Genomic DNA, 17,232 nt, shown 5'->3' on the forward strand with positions numbered 1-17,232 from the left:
ACCACTAAGCCATGCAATTCTATTGAGCAAAAATAATCTCATAGAATATTCACCTCAGACTAGGTCACTCTGAGTCCATGATAAAACAAGGCAAGTCCATTAGTTTGCCTACACCCAGTCAAAAATGAGGCTGTTGTGCCAACCACAAAATACCAAACATCCCTTTATTTGGGCTAAAATGAGTAAATGATACTTACATTTCTTTACCAATCATAGCCTTCTTTTCATTGTAGTCTCTTTTTTCCCCTAGAAATAAAATGTATTGAGATACTAATTATAAAAATCATAAAATTGTCCCGATCTCTCCCAGCATCCAATTTACAACACACACCCCTCCCTCCCCACTGCTGCTTCCTTAAACCCTCCTACAAATGACTCCAAAAAATCCCCAAATTTCTACAACAGATTCTTTTCAACACCCTCTTACTGAGACATTCCATGATCACCCATTGTGAAGATTAATTTTAAACGTCAACTTGGATGGGTGCTGGTTGTTTGGTGAAACACCAGTGGATAAATGTTACTATAAAGGTATTTTTTCCATATTATTAAAATTTAGGTCAGTAGACTTTGAATAAAGAAGATTACTCTCCATAATGTGGTGAGCTTTGTCCCATCGTGTTCTCCCTGCTGCAAGAAATAACACACTCATGTGTTTAATTAAATAAATGTGTTCCTAGTGGTCTTTCTTTGATGGGTGTTGATACTGTCCTGTCCTACTTGAGTTCTTTCATGTAACCAAGAATAAAAGAAGGATATCCTGCATTTCTAAGAAAATAAACTGAAAAATCAGGCTGCTTTTTCATTTAGTTTATTTATTCCTTTGTAAAAAGAGAATGCTAAATATTTGAAAACTATACACAACTTACATGTTTTACACAATCAATAAAAAATTTAACCTTATTTAAAGTATCAAATAAACTTAAAGATATCATTTTAAAGAAAATAGTGTGCCAAATATTGGTTACTTTCAGTTAAAAATATATACAGTAAGTCTCTTCAACTTGTCAAGCCTAATGCAAATATTGCTAAGCAGATAGTTAAAACGCATGAACAATATTAAAAGTACCTCCCATACAGTTACAGATTTCTCTCTAAGATATGAGCTTCTGTCTCTCAAAACATTAGCAATATTACAGGAAGAGCAAGCACAACTTACCAAATTTTATTTTTTGTACTTCCTATGTTCTGGTAATCATTTTTTTTCTCTTTGCTTGTACTTCCTGTACACAGAATTTGGAAATTTGTAATTTTCCACTCTTTTATAGTACATTTAAAAAACAATTTTATGAGGATCTTGAGTGTGATGGCTTAGGGTGAAAATCAATTCTAATTGGAAATTGGTGAGTTCATTTACAACCAGGAAACCATTAAGGAAATTGTTTTTCAAGCAATCCTGTTTGGTCATATGTTATTGACCAGTCCAGTGATTAAATCACCCTTTTATGTAACTATCAGAAAAAATAATTTTTTATATTCATGGCTCATTGCCACTGCACCCCAGGCTATGATCATATCAACACTTGCAAACAGATCAGGGTCAGGTATGATCTACATTTGGATGGAAATATTCCAGGAAAAACCCAGGTGCTACAGGAAGCAATATGGGTGATACTGTAGGTGGTGATCTTTCCTCTGAGCGGATTCACAAACAATTACCCGTCACAGGCCAAGGGAGCGGTGCTGTGTGAAAGAATGTCACAAAACTAAATTTCTATGATGCACAATTTCTTATAGTTAACTGAAACATTTTTACAAGCTGCCGATTAATTTTGTCTCCCAGGCAAATTTTTAGGTAAAATGTCCTGTGCCTTTGCTTATTCTCTCCATAGCTAATGAAAAGTATAAAACTGTTGTGAATTTAAAGAATTTAGCTTTGAGTACTACTAAGGCTCTCAAGGGATGCTTATGGATTCTTTGACCAAGTCTTAGTTTTATAATTAAAAAGGAGATCATTGCCCAGCCGGGTGTGGCTCAGCAGTTGAGCATCAACCTAGCATCCAGGAGATCAGGGTTCGATTCCCGGTCAGGGCACATGCCCGGGTTGCGACTCAATCCTCAGTCAGGGGTGTGCAGGAGGCACCCAATCAATGACGACTCTCTCATCATTGATGTTTCTATCTCTCTCCCTCTCCCTTCCTCTCTCTGAAATCAATAAAGATATATTTTAAAATAAATAAATAAAAAAAAACAAAAAAGAGACCATTTATAGGAGTGACAGAATTTGAGCTTGGACCAGGTTTTCTGACACCTAATTCTGCTAATCCTGTTCTCACAGCCTCTCTTCTATCTTACATTCTCTCCTATTATCTCAAAAATTTGTTTTTAATTCGGGACAGATTTTGTTGTAGTCAATGAATAAAGAACAGTTAAGTTCTTCAACATACAAAACTACTAGAATATGTTTCTTTTCTTTTGCATTTAACAGTACATAGCCAATATATCTCAGATATTTTGGCTAACTTCAAATTACAATATAACCCCAATTATTTCCAAAGATTTAATTTCACAGGAAAAATATAACTTTAAAATTTACTTTAGTATCCTTATTGACTAAATCATTAGAGTCTTCTTTTATGACAAATCTACAGGGTCAGTTACACTGCTGTTTCTATTAAAGCACAATATAGATGTGTAGGAAGAGATAATTAAGCATGTGTTGATTTTATATACAAAATTGTGATATTGTAATAAATATTAGGATAAGTTGGAAAATAGCGACTCTGACTAGTTGCTACTGATTGAATTTTTTAAATGCAAGAAAAGTGCTTCATCATTTAAACTACAGAGAGAGTCTATATTCAGCCAAGATTAAAAATCATTTTAGTCATTTTGTATAAAATGTCAGGAAGAGTATTGAAAGGATGGAATTCTCTATCTTTAAAAAGCAAAGATCTGTTGTTAATCCAGTATGATGGAAGTAAGTGAATGGTAGGCTGACTATAGTTAAAGGTACTTTCATCTGTCTCAAACTTTGAGCCAGTCCTACACACCCATACACTTGATCCATTAAGTCAAAAGGATTTATACTTGCAACAATTTCTTTACAAATTATTCACTTTCTTTATAAATCACACAGTGTTTCTCAGTGCTTGTGTCTTTCCTGGTTTGTTCCAACTCTAATAAGTTTCTGCATATTTCCAAATTCTTAACTCAGCAATGTATGGCTTTGGGTTCTGGATTTTGTCTCTAAATAGTTTTGTTGTTAAATATATATGTTTATTAATGGCTATGTTTAACTATCTTTGTCTTGATTTTAGACACTCAGGAAGTATCAGCTATAACACTTATGGCCCTGTGAAGCTCAATCCCCAAATCCAGTCAATTGGTTAGTACACAGCTCACCCCAAAATGGCCCTAAACTTGTCTTTTGTGTATTTAGTCACTTGGTAACCATTCTGCAAAACTGGTCCAGTTTCTACTGGCCAAACAACACCACTGTAGTAAAATAGAGGCTAGAAATTTTTTTAAAGTTCTTTAAAACAACAAGTGGTTTACTTAATGACAACTACCAGGTAATAAGAGAAAGGATTTGGGATCCGTTCCTATGTTAGGTAACATTTTACCTTGAAATGATGGCACATTTCACAGTACAGCAGTAACACGTTAAGTCTGGTTATTAATCCTACCTTAAAATGTATATTTTTCAGTATAAGTTTCCAGAAGGTAGTAGCGATGATTTTAATAGAAATAACCTGCACACTTTCTTACTGTTTCTTGTAGTGCCCACACGAATTTTATCTTAAAATAAGAATTAGAAGTGATTTATGTTTCATAGACTTTTTATGACAGAGATTAAATTAAAAAGCTGTTCAAATAAAAATAGATGTAGTATAAACAGGGCCTTATACAGCTTGGCATATTGTAGTTCTTCAATTATAACTTGAAAGCAGTTTAAAAACTTTGACTTCATTTATCATTTTAATTTGAGTCAGTTAAAAGAACTTTTTGAGCTTCTCATTATAGCAATTGAAAGCAATTCTGAGCATACTTAGGGGTGACTTTCCTTTAGCCACTTAATAACATTTATTGAACACCTACTCTGTGTCTAGTCTTATAATAAATTTTAAGTGTGCAAAAATTAAACAGGCAGCTCTTGTTAACCAGTATTGTCTGTTCCTGTGAAGAATACATACAATCAATAACATTGTCAGAAGTTCCACAATAGTCATGTTTAAGTTTGGCTACTCTGTTGACTTCAGACCCAGCACTAGACACAGATGCAACAACTACACATAAACTTTATAAGCAGCTCATACAATTGTGTAAGAGAAAATTCCTATAATAAATTTCTTATTCTGTGTCTTTTCTGTTGGCTTCTGAGAAAGAACTCTGATGGATTTAGGTTGAACTTGGAAGGTAATTGGAAGATCTTACAGACATTAAATGGTGAAAAAATACAGTCAGGTGTGTACTTGTTAACGACCATTCTAACAGTTCTGTGCATGATGTACTGGATAGGGGCAAGACAAAACTAGAAAAAGACAAGTAAAGTAACCTTAGCTATAATCTGTTGTAAAAGTACTAGATCCTAGGCAAAAATACAAGTAAAGTCCCATTAGAAAGGGGAAGATAGAGTAAGAAAATACTTAAAAAATTAAGGTGTCCAAATTGGTAATTGGGTATGGTGAGTGAAAGGAAATTAATTGCTGCCTTCTGCTGAGATGTGATTTTCAGGAACAGTAGATCTGAAAATGAATCTGAAAATTTCAGTGTTAAACACATGGATTTGAATGTTGGACCATCACACTTGATAATCAAATGAACATTATCAGAAGTAGTCTGGCTATGTGGGTCTGAAACTCAGGAGCTAGATCTAGGTTAGAATTAAATAGTGTGTAAAGAATGGAAGAGAAATGTATATTCAAAAGAAAAGTTAGTAATACCAAACCTGTAAGGGAGGTAGGTCACTGCAAAAGTAGTGAGAGATGATGAAAGAATGGGTGAGAACCTTAAAAAAGGCTCAGTTCCAAAGCTCTCCATTGTTCATAGCCTCTGAACTTACTTCATGGCTTGCCACATGTTAAGGATGTCCTCATGAGTTTATATATGTTAGCATCCTTAAACGTTAATGAGGTCAAAGTAGTGCTGAATTCCTAGAGATGGCTTGAGGATTAATAAACACAGAATAATCACTCAGTAATCATTAATAACCATTACAATGGTTATTGCTAACATTAATAACCACTACAATAGCATTGTACAACAAATTTGACACTGATGATTTTGCCATACTTTTTGTAGCCATATTTATATAAATAAGCCATTTATGTAGTCCTCAAAACTAGAAAAAGTAATATATTTTTCATATCTCAGTGTAGAAAGAAACATATCTTAGTCCAGTCTATAGACCTAAGCACACGAATTTCATTGTAAATACATTTGTGACATAAAACTACAATTAGCAATTCACAATTTCCTGTGTGAATATTATTATTTATAAAAGTTAGATATACTAATTATAACGAAAAATAAATGTCTTTAAAGTTTATCTAACTGCTTCTATTTTAACATTATCTAGAATCATATTTCTTTTATATACAATTATTTTAAAGTGATAGAAATTTAAGTATTTTATCTATTATATATTTTGTCTGAAAAGAAAGCCATAATACAAAAACCAGGCAATTTAGTTGCTAGTAAATATTTAGCAGCCTTGGTTAATAAAAGTGCAATATTTTGCCATATAACCCAATGGTGTTTGAAAAACTTTTCACAATGGCATCTGTACCAAATCATGAATAAATATTGCAGAGAGATTTGTTCTCTGATGAGCAATTATAGCTCCCATTAAAAAGAATGGAAAAGGCATTTGCAAATCCTTCCTCCTTACCAATCTCAGTGCCAAATAGCTAGATGTGTTCTGGTGATAAAGTTCCACATGGAAGAAAAATAAACCCCATATTTAGAAATTATTGGGTTTACTAGAATAAAGTCTGATTAAAATAAAATTTGTTTGCTTCATATTTTTATAAAAATCCAAAGCTTTTGACTGTGTTAACAGAATATTTTCTTTCTAAAGCATATTAAGATATACATTCCTATGAATTAGGGGATTTATTTTTATTACTTATATATTACAGAGTAACTTATATATAAGTATTATACAGAATTACATAGATGTAATTCAATAATTATATATATTAAATATCATATATTATACATATAGTTACTTAGAATGAACTTTATACAGATGAAGCTACTGAGATTCAGAAAGTATAAGTGGCTTGAATGAGGTGACAAAGTGGCAGAGTCAGGAACAGAATTCAAAGTTTTACAGTTATTTATTAACATAAAAGTTGTAAGAAACCAACTCTGAATAGAAGCCCTTCCTCTGATGTTTCAAAATTGCAGTGGAATAAGCTTGAATAAAACTCCCTACTATAATCTCCCAAGTAGCGATGAAGTAGGGAGTCTTAACACTGCTCTGCCATATTTCCATGTCACATTAATCACCACTTTCTCACATTCTCATTTTTCTTTTCAAATAATCTCAAATGCTTTCATCCTACAAAACACCTGACTAATCAACAAACCAAATAACCAAATAGAACCCAGGCTAAAAAACCAAACAACTTTCCCATCTCCATATTCTCCCTCTATCGTTGCTTTATCTCTTGCCTATGTTTCATAACCACCCTTCACACTTATGTCTCCACTTCTTCATCTCCCATTCACTCACCATCTTCAAAACAGAAGTTTTCCCTGCCCCTATCACTCTAGTCAATGTTTTATTGTTTTTATTAACAAGGTTGATATTGCTATACTAACTGGACTTCTAGAACTATTATTTTACTTGAGACCGTAACATCATTTACACACCTGATCATCTCCCATTTCTCTTAATGCCTTCTATTACAGCACACTACTAATCTTCCTTCAGCTACACATGTTTCTTTTTTAATCTGTATTTCCTTTAAAGGTTGGTAGGCATTAGTGCTCTCTGTTCAGGCCTTCTTCATTTTCTGCACTATATTCATTAATTCAGCCACCTCACATACTGTATGACTTTAATTTTCACCTATATTCAAAGGGATATTGCAAGCTCAATATGTCCAAAATCTAACATACTCAAATATTTCATAAGTCAACATCTTCAAATCTGGACATATTGTCCTCAGTCATAAAACCAGTACTCCTCTTATCTGTTCTTTCTGTGATTCTCTCCATTCATCTAAGTGTTAAACCAACCTCTTCATTCTTTTTTCATTTGCTAAATACCTGCATTAAATCTCTTACTAATTTCTTACTCCTTAACTCCATTCCCATTGCCATTACTCTATTTCATGCATTGTCTTTCACCTAGGTTATTTTTAAATCCCCCAAACTTTTCTTGTTTTATTTTTTTCTCACAATATTCTTCAAACTACAATAAGAATTAGATTTTACACACTCTAATTTAATTATGCCGTCCCTCTTCATAAAATACTCCATATAAAATCTAAATTATTTAATAAAAGATACGTGACATTGCTGATTCAGTTTCCCATAATCTCTCCAGCTTTATCTTCCCAAACATTCTGCAACCCAACATTCTACTTTAAATTTGGACCATATTAAATAACTATCAGTAACCTACACATTAGGTTTCTGTTCAATCCCCAAATCTACAATTGTAAATTGAAAAATGTCTCATGTGTTCCCACAGCACCCTCTGCTTCCCATGATTGTATCTCAATATAAAATATACTAATTTTTAATTATTTGTCATCATACCACACTAGAACATAAACTCCAAGAAGGTAGACATTTTCTGTCTCTTTTACTGTTGTATCTTTAATGTGTAGCAAAGATCCTGGGGCATAGAATCCATCTGATAAATGTTTTTTTTGTATGAATTCATGGGGGAAAGTACATATAACCATGGTTCACTAATTATAAAATCAGTTTCTATCTCTTCCTATTTAGCGCAATCCTGATAAAAGGCTGAATTATTTAATTCCATTTAAACATTATTCTACATCTATGAATAAAAAATTTATTATGAAAGAAGGGATGGATTAAAATAAGTAAAAAGAAATGTTTGGAAACAACCTCTTTATCATTGGTATAACCTGAGAAATGAGGTCATTCCAGAATCTAAGCATAAGTTCAGTTACCAACAAAGCAGTTAAAGTATAATTTATAAGTAATTCTACAGTGCTTATACATATCTTTCATTGTTGATTCTCTAAGTTATTTTTTTAATTTAAATTTTAATTTATTTAATTTTTAAATGTATCCTTATTGTTGAAAGTATTACAGATGTCCCCTTTTTCCCCCATTGATCCCCTCCACCCCACCCCAGGCCTTCCCCATACAAAGGTCTGTGTCCATGGGTTATGCTTATAAACATATAAGTTCTTTGATTAATCTCTCCTCACCCACTTTCCCACCCCCATCTTCCCTCTGAGATCCCTCAGTCTGTTCAATGCTTCTATGTCTTTGGATCTATTTTGTTCATTAGTTTTATTTTGTTTATTACATTCCACTATGAGTGAGATCATGTGGCACTTGTCTTTCTCTAACTGGCTTATTTAATTTAGCATAATGCTCTTCAGTTCCCTCCATGCTGTCCCAAAGGGTAAGATATCCTTCTTTTTTACAGCTGCATAGTAATTCATGGTGTAAATGTCCCACAGCTTTTTTACCCACTCATCTACAGATCTTAGCTATTGTAAATTGCAGATCTTAGCTATTGTAAATTGCAGATCTTAGCTATTGTAAATTGCACTACTGTGAACATAGGGGTGCATAAGTTCTTTGTGGTTGGTGTTTCAGGCTTCTTAGTATATATTCCTGGAAGTGAGATCACTGAGTCAAATGGCAGTTCAATTTTTAATTTTTTGAGGAAACTCCATATTGTTTTCCACAGTGGCTGCATCAGTCTGCATTCCCACCAGCAGTGTACCATGGTTCCCCTTTCTCCACACCCTCACCAGCAGGTGTCATTTCTTGATTTGTTGGTGGTAGCCAGTCTGACAGGTGTGAAGTGATACCTCATCGTGGTTTTAATTTGCATCTCTCTGATGATTATTGACTTTGAACATTTTTTCATATGTCTCTTGGCCAACTGTATGTCCTCTTTGGTGAAGTGGCTATTAAGGTCCTTTGTCCATTTTTTAATTGGATTGTTTGCCTTCCTTTTGCTAATTTGTATGAGTTCCTTATATATTTTGGATATTAATCCTTTATCAGATGTGTCATTGGCAAATATGTTCTCCCATACAGTGGGCTTTCTTTTCATTTTCTTTATATATGACAAGTTTTTAAAAATATTTGGATTCTCTGTTTGTACTTATTTGACCATGTATCTGTACTTGATAATTTCACCAGATTGATAGTATAAAGAGAGGTTTTGGCTCCTACAAGTTAATATATTGTCAAATATTGAATTTACAATTTATTTTACATACCATTTAATGTATTCTGTAGTAGCTTGATCCAACATAATCATTAAAGATACAAATTTTAAATATTTAAGATTTCTATTACTAAAAATATGACCCAAAGTCTGGAAGAGATTTTGCCATGAGGTATGACATCATTTATTATATATTACTTTTACTGTATTGAGTAGTATAAGGGAAAATGAGCATTCATTCCAGAGTTACCAATAGAATAAAAAATATTCTGGAAGAGTTTGAGAAGGATAGGTATTAAATCTTCTTTGAATGTTTCATAAAATTCACTAGTGAAACCATCTGGTCCTGGACTTTCACTTTTTGGGGGTTATTGAGGGTTGTGTCAGTTTCTTCACAGTTGATCGGTCTATTTAGATATCTAAAAAAAAGCCAAAAAGATTCTGAATGCAGCAATGAATATGAGCTTACAGAGAATCTAATACTGCTGAAACAAATGAAGAACTAATAATGTAAAGAAATTATTTTATTAAAACAGAATGTCAGAATTCATAAATGAATATGTTTCTCTAAATTAATAGTAGTGTTTATTGAAAATTTCATTAAGAAAATGACACTATCATCATCTGCAATATTGAATTTAGGAATGCCAACTGTATCATCCACAAGATCTATAATGGTCAGCATTGCATTCTAAAGTATTATGGTGTAATCTATGGAGGAATACTGAATCTGTGGCAAGGTTTGCCCAAACAGTTTCTTTGAAGTTTAAATCAATTTAAATTTTTATGGTCAAGTTTATTTTATGTGGCAATTTTAATTTCAAAAATTGAAATCTCTATGTTCATTGCAGTGTTACTTACAATAGCCAAGTTATGGAAGCAACCCACATGCCTATCAATAAATAAGTGGATAAAAAAGCTGTGGTAGCCCAGCCAGCATGGCTCAGCGGTTGAGCATCAACCTATGACCTAGGACATAAAGTTTCCATTCCAGGTCAGGGCACATGTCTGGGTTTCAGGCTCTATCCCCAGTAGGGGGTGTGCAGGAGGCAGCGGATCAATGACGACTCTCATCATTGATGTTTCTCTCTCTCTCCCTCTCCCTTCCTCTCTCTGAAATCAGTAAAATATGCATTTTTTTTTTTTTTTTTTTTAGAAAAAGAAACATTAAAGAAAAAAGAAAAGGAAAAGTTATACTTAAAAAAAAAGCTCTGGTACCTTTATACAATAGAATATTACTTGGCCATAAAAAAAAAAAAAATACCATTTGTGACAGCATGGATGGACCTAGAGGATATTATGCTAGTGAAATAAGTCAGCCAGAAAAAGACAAATAACATAAGATTTCACTTACATGTGGTATCTAAGGAACAATATAAATGAACAAACAAAACAGACACAGATTCATAGAAAACAGAACTGACTGATGGTTGAAAGAGGGGAGGGGGTTGGAGGACTGGGTGAAAGAGTAGAAGGGATTGAAAATTACTGATTGGTAGTTACAGATACTGATGGGGTTGTCAAGAACAGCATAGGAAATATTGTCAATAATAATGTAATAACTACGTACGGTGTTAATTGGGTACTGGAAAAATCAGGGGGAACACTTTGTAAAGTATGTGATTATCTAACTACCATGCTGTACACCTGAAACTAATACAAAATAATATTGAATGTAAACTTTAATTTAAATATTTTTAAATTTAAAAAAATGCTAAAATCTTAAAACACAGAGAAATTACAAAGTAAGCACAAAATAATGTTTGTAAATATGGACCACACATTCATTTTTAAGAAATTGTGCTACAAAATTTCAGTATCTTTAAAATTGCAAAATATGTTCAAAATTATAAGGGGAGTGAAGAATTGGTTGGGGAATAAAAAAATTAATATTTTTTTACCTTTTATTTACTCATTCCAGAGGTGCTCCTTTAGTACCTACAAGTGGAAATATGTTTCTCAGAGTAGGAAATATAAGACAAATACATTCTTTGTCTTAAAGAAACTCAAAGCTTAGTTGGAGAGAGGAGATATTATATAGGTAAGAAAACAAATTGATGTATACATGTGTCCTTTTGCTTATTGTTTAGCTGATATATTTAAAATGTAAAGATGTTTGAGCAAAAATCCTCAAAAACTGACAATTTTATTTTATTTATTTATTTTTTATTTTTCATTTTTTAAATATATATCTTTATTGATTTCAGAGAGAGGAAGGGAGAGGCAGAGAGAGATAGAAACATCAATGATGAGAGAGTCATCATTGATCAGCTGCCTCCTGCACGCCCCCTACTGGGGATCAAGCCCACAACCCGGGCATGTGCTCTGATAGGGAACTGAACCCCCATCTCCTGGATCCTAGGCCAGCACTCAACAGCTGAGCCATACCCAGCTGGGCCTGACATTTTTAAACTCACTTTTCTAAAAGGAAATATCTATACAAAATATTATTGTATGATTCATTTTGAGAAAGAACATTAAAAATTTAAAACATTTTTTTGGTCACTATCAGAATTTTGTGCGTGGTACAGTTAGCCAGAGAAAGATCATCAGTTCTATACCAGCTCTTGTTTATTTTACCCTATTTTGTCATCCTTAAAGCTGAAATAAAAACATTTTATGAAATAAACCCACTTCAAAGTGATTTTACAGGCTTAAACGTTATTTTGATCTGGTATTTGAAGCTGGAAAGATTTTAGGGGACTCATCTCGTCTACATAAGGGAGTTTTTACTTGCATTTTATGTGAAGAGCATTCAGAGAATCATTACCCTTAACCATCTTCATGTTAAACTCGTAATGTAAGTGGGACTGGGGATTAAGACAGAGAGAACTATATATCCAAATCCAGAAGTATGGGTTATTGATTTGGGGGGGGGGGGGGGATGATGGGTGGTTGGTACTGTGTATAAAAACTTAATTTCAAATGAAATCAGAATTGCAAGAGCCTGAATTGCTCATAGGCTTCAGTTTATATATTTGTTACTTATTTAATCATCTCTTTAATTATTTCCCTAAGGTAGAGACCTGTACTTTTGTTTTCTGTATTTTACAGATGGAGAAACAGAATCAGAGTTCAAGTAATTTGAGCAAGTAATTTAATCTTTAAGTAATTTAATCTTTGGATTAAAACTTAGTAATTGAAGCACAGAATTTTGCTTCGGATAATTTGCATATCTGAATTCTACCTTCACACTCAATTAGTGAATGATTGAAATTACTTTCCCTTTGAATTTTGAAGATATTTCTCCATTGTGTTTTTGGTTTCCAGATTTACTGCTTAGAATTATGATCATTTTTTAAAAATTATTATTTTTATTTTTTAAATATCTTTATTGCATTTTGGAGAGAGAGAGGGCAGGACAATGAGAGAGAGAGAAACATCAATGAGAGCGGAACATGCTTCGGCTGTCTCCTGCACACCCCCTACCAGGGATGGAGCCTGCAGCCAGGGCCTGTGCCCTGCCCACGGTGCATGGGATGATGCTCAGCCAGCTGAGCCACACAGGCCGGGGTGAACCATGATTCTGTTTGATATTCCTCCTACCCGCATTTTTCTTTTCTGTTGCTCTATTTTTTCTTATTGTTCCTGGGGTTTGGAATTTCACTATGATGCCTTAGGATGATTATTTTTTCATTTATTGTGTTAGATATTCAGTGGGAAACTTCAGTTTGACTCATGGCATTCAGAAGTGGGAACTTTTTCTTATTTCTTCCTCCAGTCTCTGTTCTCTTCACTTGTCACATTAATATAATATTTAGAATAGGGAAACACATATCTTTATCCTTTTTTTATTTTCTGAAATATTTGTTTAAGTGATTTTTTTTTTCTCTTTTCTAATTATAATTTTTAAAATTTTCCAGGACCCCTTGTTGTTCTCTTATTCTACATCACTATACTATTGGTTCACATTTTCCTAAGGATGCTTTTCCAGTTTTATTCCTCCTTGGAATTTTCTTTGTTTTCTATGGTTTTTTAATATATCATTTCTGATTTTCACATTAGAAGCATCTATAAAATTTCCTGTAACTCATAGTTGTGCTTCTTGAGGCTGAGCTGACCATTTATTTGCAAGAATTGTTGACCAGAAGGCTTCTCTATAGAAGGGTATCTAGTATTTTGTCTTTCAAATATCCATATATCTATTTTTAAAAAACAGAATGCACTTCCCCAGAAAACCCTCCAGTTATCCTGTAGCTATTTTCCCAGCCCAAACATTCTAGGAGCAGAGTGGTAAAATAGAGTTTTATCTTTTGTATATAATCATCTGTTTTCAGTTCAGCATCTCAGCCCTGCCTTCCCCATTTCTTGATGCCTCTAACATAGATGCCCCAGAATGAAAATATCCAGACTACTGGGGAAGGGCAGTTGTGTGGTCGATCTGAGTAGCAGTGGAGATTTAGGTGTCTAAATCTTTATTCTACAAATTTTCAACCAACCCCCCTTTACGAGATTTATAGCAATCCATCTTTAAAAACCCCTTTGCTTTTAATTCCTGAACTATCCAGAGTTTTGAAGGAAAATCAGTTTTTTATTGCTAACCTCTCCCTCTATCAACTAAAGGAGGACCTGAAAATTTCATCAAAACATTATTGTCAATCATGGAAATTTAGTAATAGAAATGAGACTGGAATCAAGGCTTCTAAAACCTAGCAGGTACTGCCTGGCTGGTGTAGCTCCGTGGTTGAGCATTGACCCATGAACTGGGAGGTCATGGTTCCATTCCTGGACAGGGCACATGCCCGGGTTGTGGGCTCAATCCCCAGAAGGGGGCATGCAGGAAGCAGCCTATAGATGATTCTCTCTCATTATTGACATTTCTATCTCTCCCTCTCCCTTCTTCTCTCTGAAATCAATAAAAAACATTTAATATAAAATAATATAAAATAAAACCTTGCAAGTACTTTCGCCACCACTACTACCTCAAGACCACTAGCTTCTTATTAAAATTTTTAAATGACATTTCTTAAGTAGAATTCACATAGCAACTAGAACAGGTTTTAAAAAGAGATAATAGATTCAGGTTATCATAAAATATCCACTGTTAACAAAGTTATTTTTCTCTGTAGCACTGCCTTTCAGATTAACATAAAAACTTCATCATCATCAATATTATGTATTAAACTTTCATTTTATATGACAAGAGGAAAGCATGTGAAATCTAAAAATACAAAGCAAATTAAGTACACATGATTTCTGCCTTTCAAAATAAACTTAAGCTCATTCTCTACATAACTTCTAAAGTCCAGAAAGGTAAAAATTTGCATTTCAAAACTCTAGAAATATTTGCAGTGGGTACTGAGTAGTTGGAGAAAAGTAAGCACTTACTAGCAATTGTTTGGGTCAACAAGATATAGCATGTTGCAGCTTTGGAATCTGACGGACCTCAGTAAAAACTGAAATTATGCCACTCACTCTTTTTTGAATCTGTAAAATGAAGATGACAATAAAATATCCATAATTATGGAAATTATAAAGATACACCTTCTGTATCTAATGTTTTCAGGCACTATCAGGCCCTTTGTTAATATGGGTGGTATCATTTTATTCATTCAACAAATATCTTTCATTCAACCATTATATGTCAGGTTCTGTGTTATATTCTAGGGAGAAAATGGAAAATAAGTTAGAATCTATGTCTAATGTGATTTCCATCAGCAGAATTTATTTCATTGATTGTTTATCACTTTATTTTGGCTCTTTGCTGGAAATGTGGTGGCAAATAAGAAACAGAGTTCCTTTTACTTGTGGAGAGGTAATAGACAAAATTATCTGACTATAATAGAAAACTCAGATATAAACCCAGGATATAAAGTAGGGAATTTGGTATTAGGGTGTAGGAAAGAATTTCTTGGGAAATTACATTCACACGGGGAGATGTGGGGTAAAATAAATGGGCATTAGCTAAGTGAAGTTGATAGGGAAACAATTCTAGAACAGTACAGACAATAGAAGCAAAGCCCTAAAGAAAGAAGCATAGTGCTTCAAAAAAATAAAAACTAGAAACATTAGTGTCACTGGAGTATAGAGGGAGAATGGCTTGATGTGGAGAGGGAGAGGGGGGAAGTGCCAGGTCAGGAAGAAAAATGTTGACTATGTTAAGCACTTTGAGCTTTGTTTTAAAAACAGTGCAAAGTTAATAAAAGATGATTAGTTTTGAATTTTAAGATTACTCTGTTGAGGGGAACATAAATTAGAAAAACCAAAACATGGATGTAGGGGAGACACATTAGGGGATCATTATAATATTCCAGGCAAAATAGGTAACCTGGAATGGGTATGGCAATTATAATAATAATTACATTAAGTTTTATGTGTTAGTAAGTAAATTGTATGTAGGCACAAAGAAAAGGTACTTCACCTTGACTTAAACAATGAAGCATTCTGACTAAATTTGTGTTTTATCTAAGTTCTATCTCATTTTTTTAAAAGTGGGTTCTGTCTAGGTTTCATGAATATCATATAGTAGATAGTCTGGATGCCTTTGTTAAAACATAGTAAAAGCTAGGAAAATTTCAGGGCAAGTGGAATAGGGAAACTGAGACAGTTTGTTAAACAGCAGTTTGCAGCCACCTAGTAAATCCTATCTTCCCCAAACCAAGGACACTTGAGAGTAAATGGTTTGTGTTAGATGGGTCAGGTATAGAAAACCAGGTACAGAAATTAGGGTACAGAAACTTACCAGGGCAGGAAGCCCCCACTGCCTAGCAATGAGTGAAACTGGGAAAACAATAACTTTGTCCCCAGGGTAACATATCCTCCTCCAGCATATCCCTGGTCATGCAGTTTAGACCCCCTGAGCTGTTCCTCCCTAAAAATAACATCTAGGCCTCAGCTGTATCTCAGCTCCAGGTCCAGAAAAGCAGGGAAACCAGACAAGCGGCTCTGTGGCCTCCTCAGAACCAGATACAATGACTAATGACCCCCTGCCTTGGCACTGACCAATCAGTGGAGACCACTGAAGAGCACACCTGGAAAGTTGATGAATATTCTATTGAGACCCTCCCCTGAGACCTCCCCTAAGATTCCCACCTGTAAGAAACAGATAAATACTCTCAGGACAAAGGACCCAGCACGTGATCTCCACCCCTCACCCCCGGGGATCACACCAGTGCCATTTCCTTTCCCTTTCCCCTCCAAGGGGACCCCATAAGACTTGCAACCAGGGGAGCAATGGGTAGCAGCAGGCTTAACCCCTGAACCTGTCTCCAAGGTCCCCTTACCTGTCCCCTTCTCTCTCTCCCTGACTTCTCAGGGAGCCAAAGCAGCCCAGTCTAGGCTCTCCTGTTGCTTCTTCTGTGCCCTTCCTTGTTTCACTGTCCTAAGTATATTTTTGCTGCGGCCAATAAATTCTTGCTTGCTTTTCTACACTTTGTCTCTTGATTGAAATCTTTCCCTCAAGAAGACAAGAACCGAGCTCTCCCCATTGTCTCCCCAGTAATACCTTCTCCCTTTCCTTTTAAGAATATACCTTCAATATCCTTTGGGGAAATTGCCTAACTAATTTTGTAAAATCATTACTGAACTTCTATCAAGGGATAAAGCGACTGGACTCTGTCCTTGAACTTGAATCTTTAGATTTCAATAAATGGACAAGGAAAGTTGTCTGCTGATCATTCTTAGCAGGTACTATCTGATAAAACTACCAATTAGCTTCCTCCACTTGGAGCCTTGATTCTGTCCCAAAATTTGTCTCCCAGATTTGGTTCTTCATTATTCCTTTAAGCTTTTCAATCTATTTCACGTGTTTACAATAAATTCACATTATGCTAAAGCCAGCCAGAGACTGTTTCTGTTGATTGCAACCCAGCAGATGTGTACTAAGTGATGGATATCATACAGACTAAACTCAAGGACCTCCAGGAAGAAATATTGAAGATCATGCTACA

Source organism: Miniopterus natalensis, chromosome 10 (assembly GCF_054644295.1).
Source record: "Miniopterus natalensis isolate mMinNat1 chromosome 10, mMinNat1.hap1, whole genome shotgun sequence".
NCBI lineage: Eukaryota > Metazoa > Chordata > Mammalia > Chiroptera > Miniopteridae > Miniopterus > Miniopterus natalensis.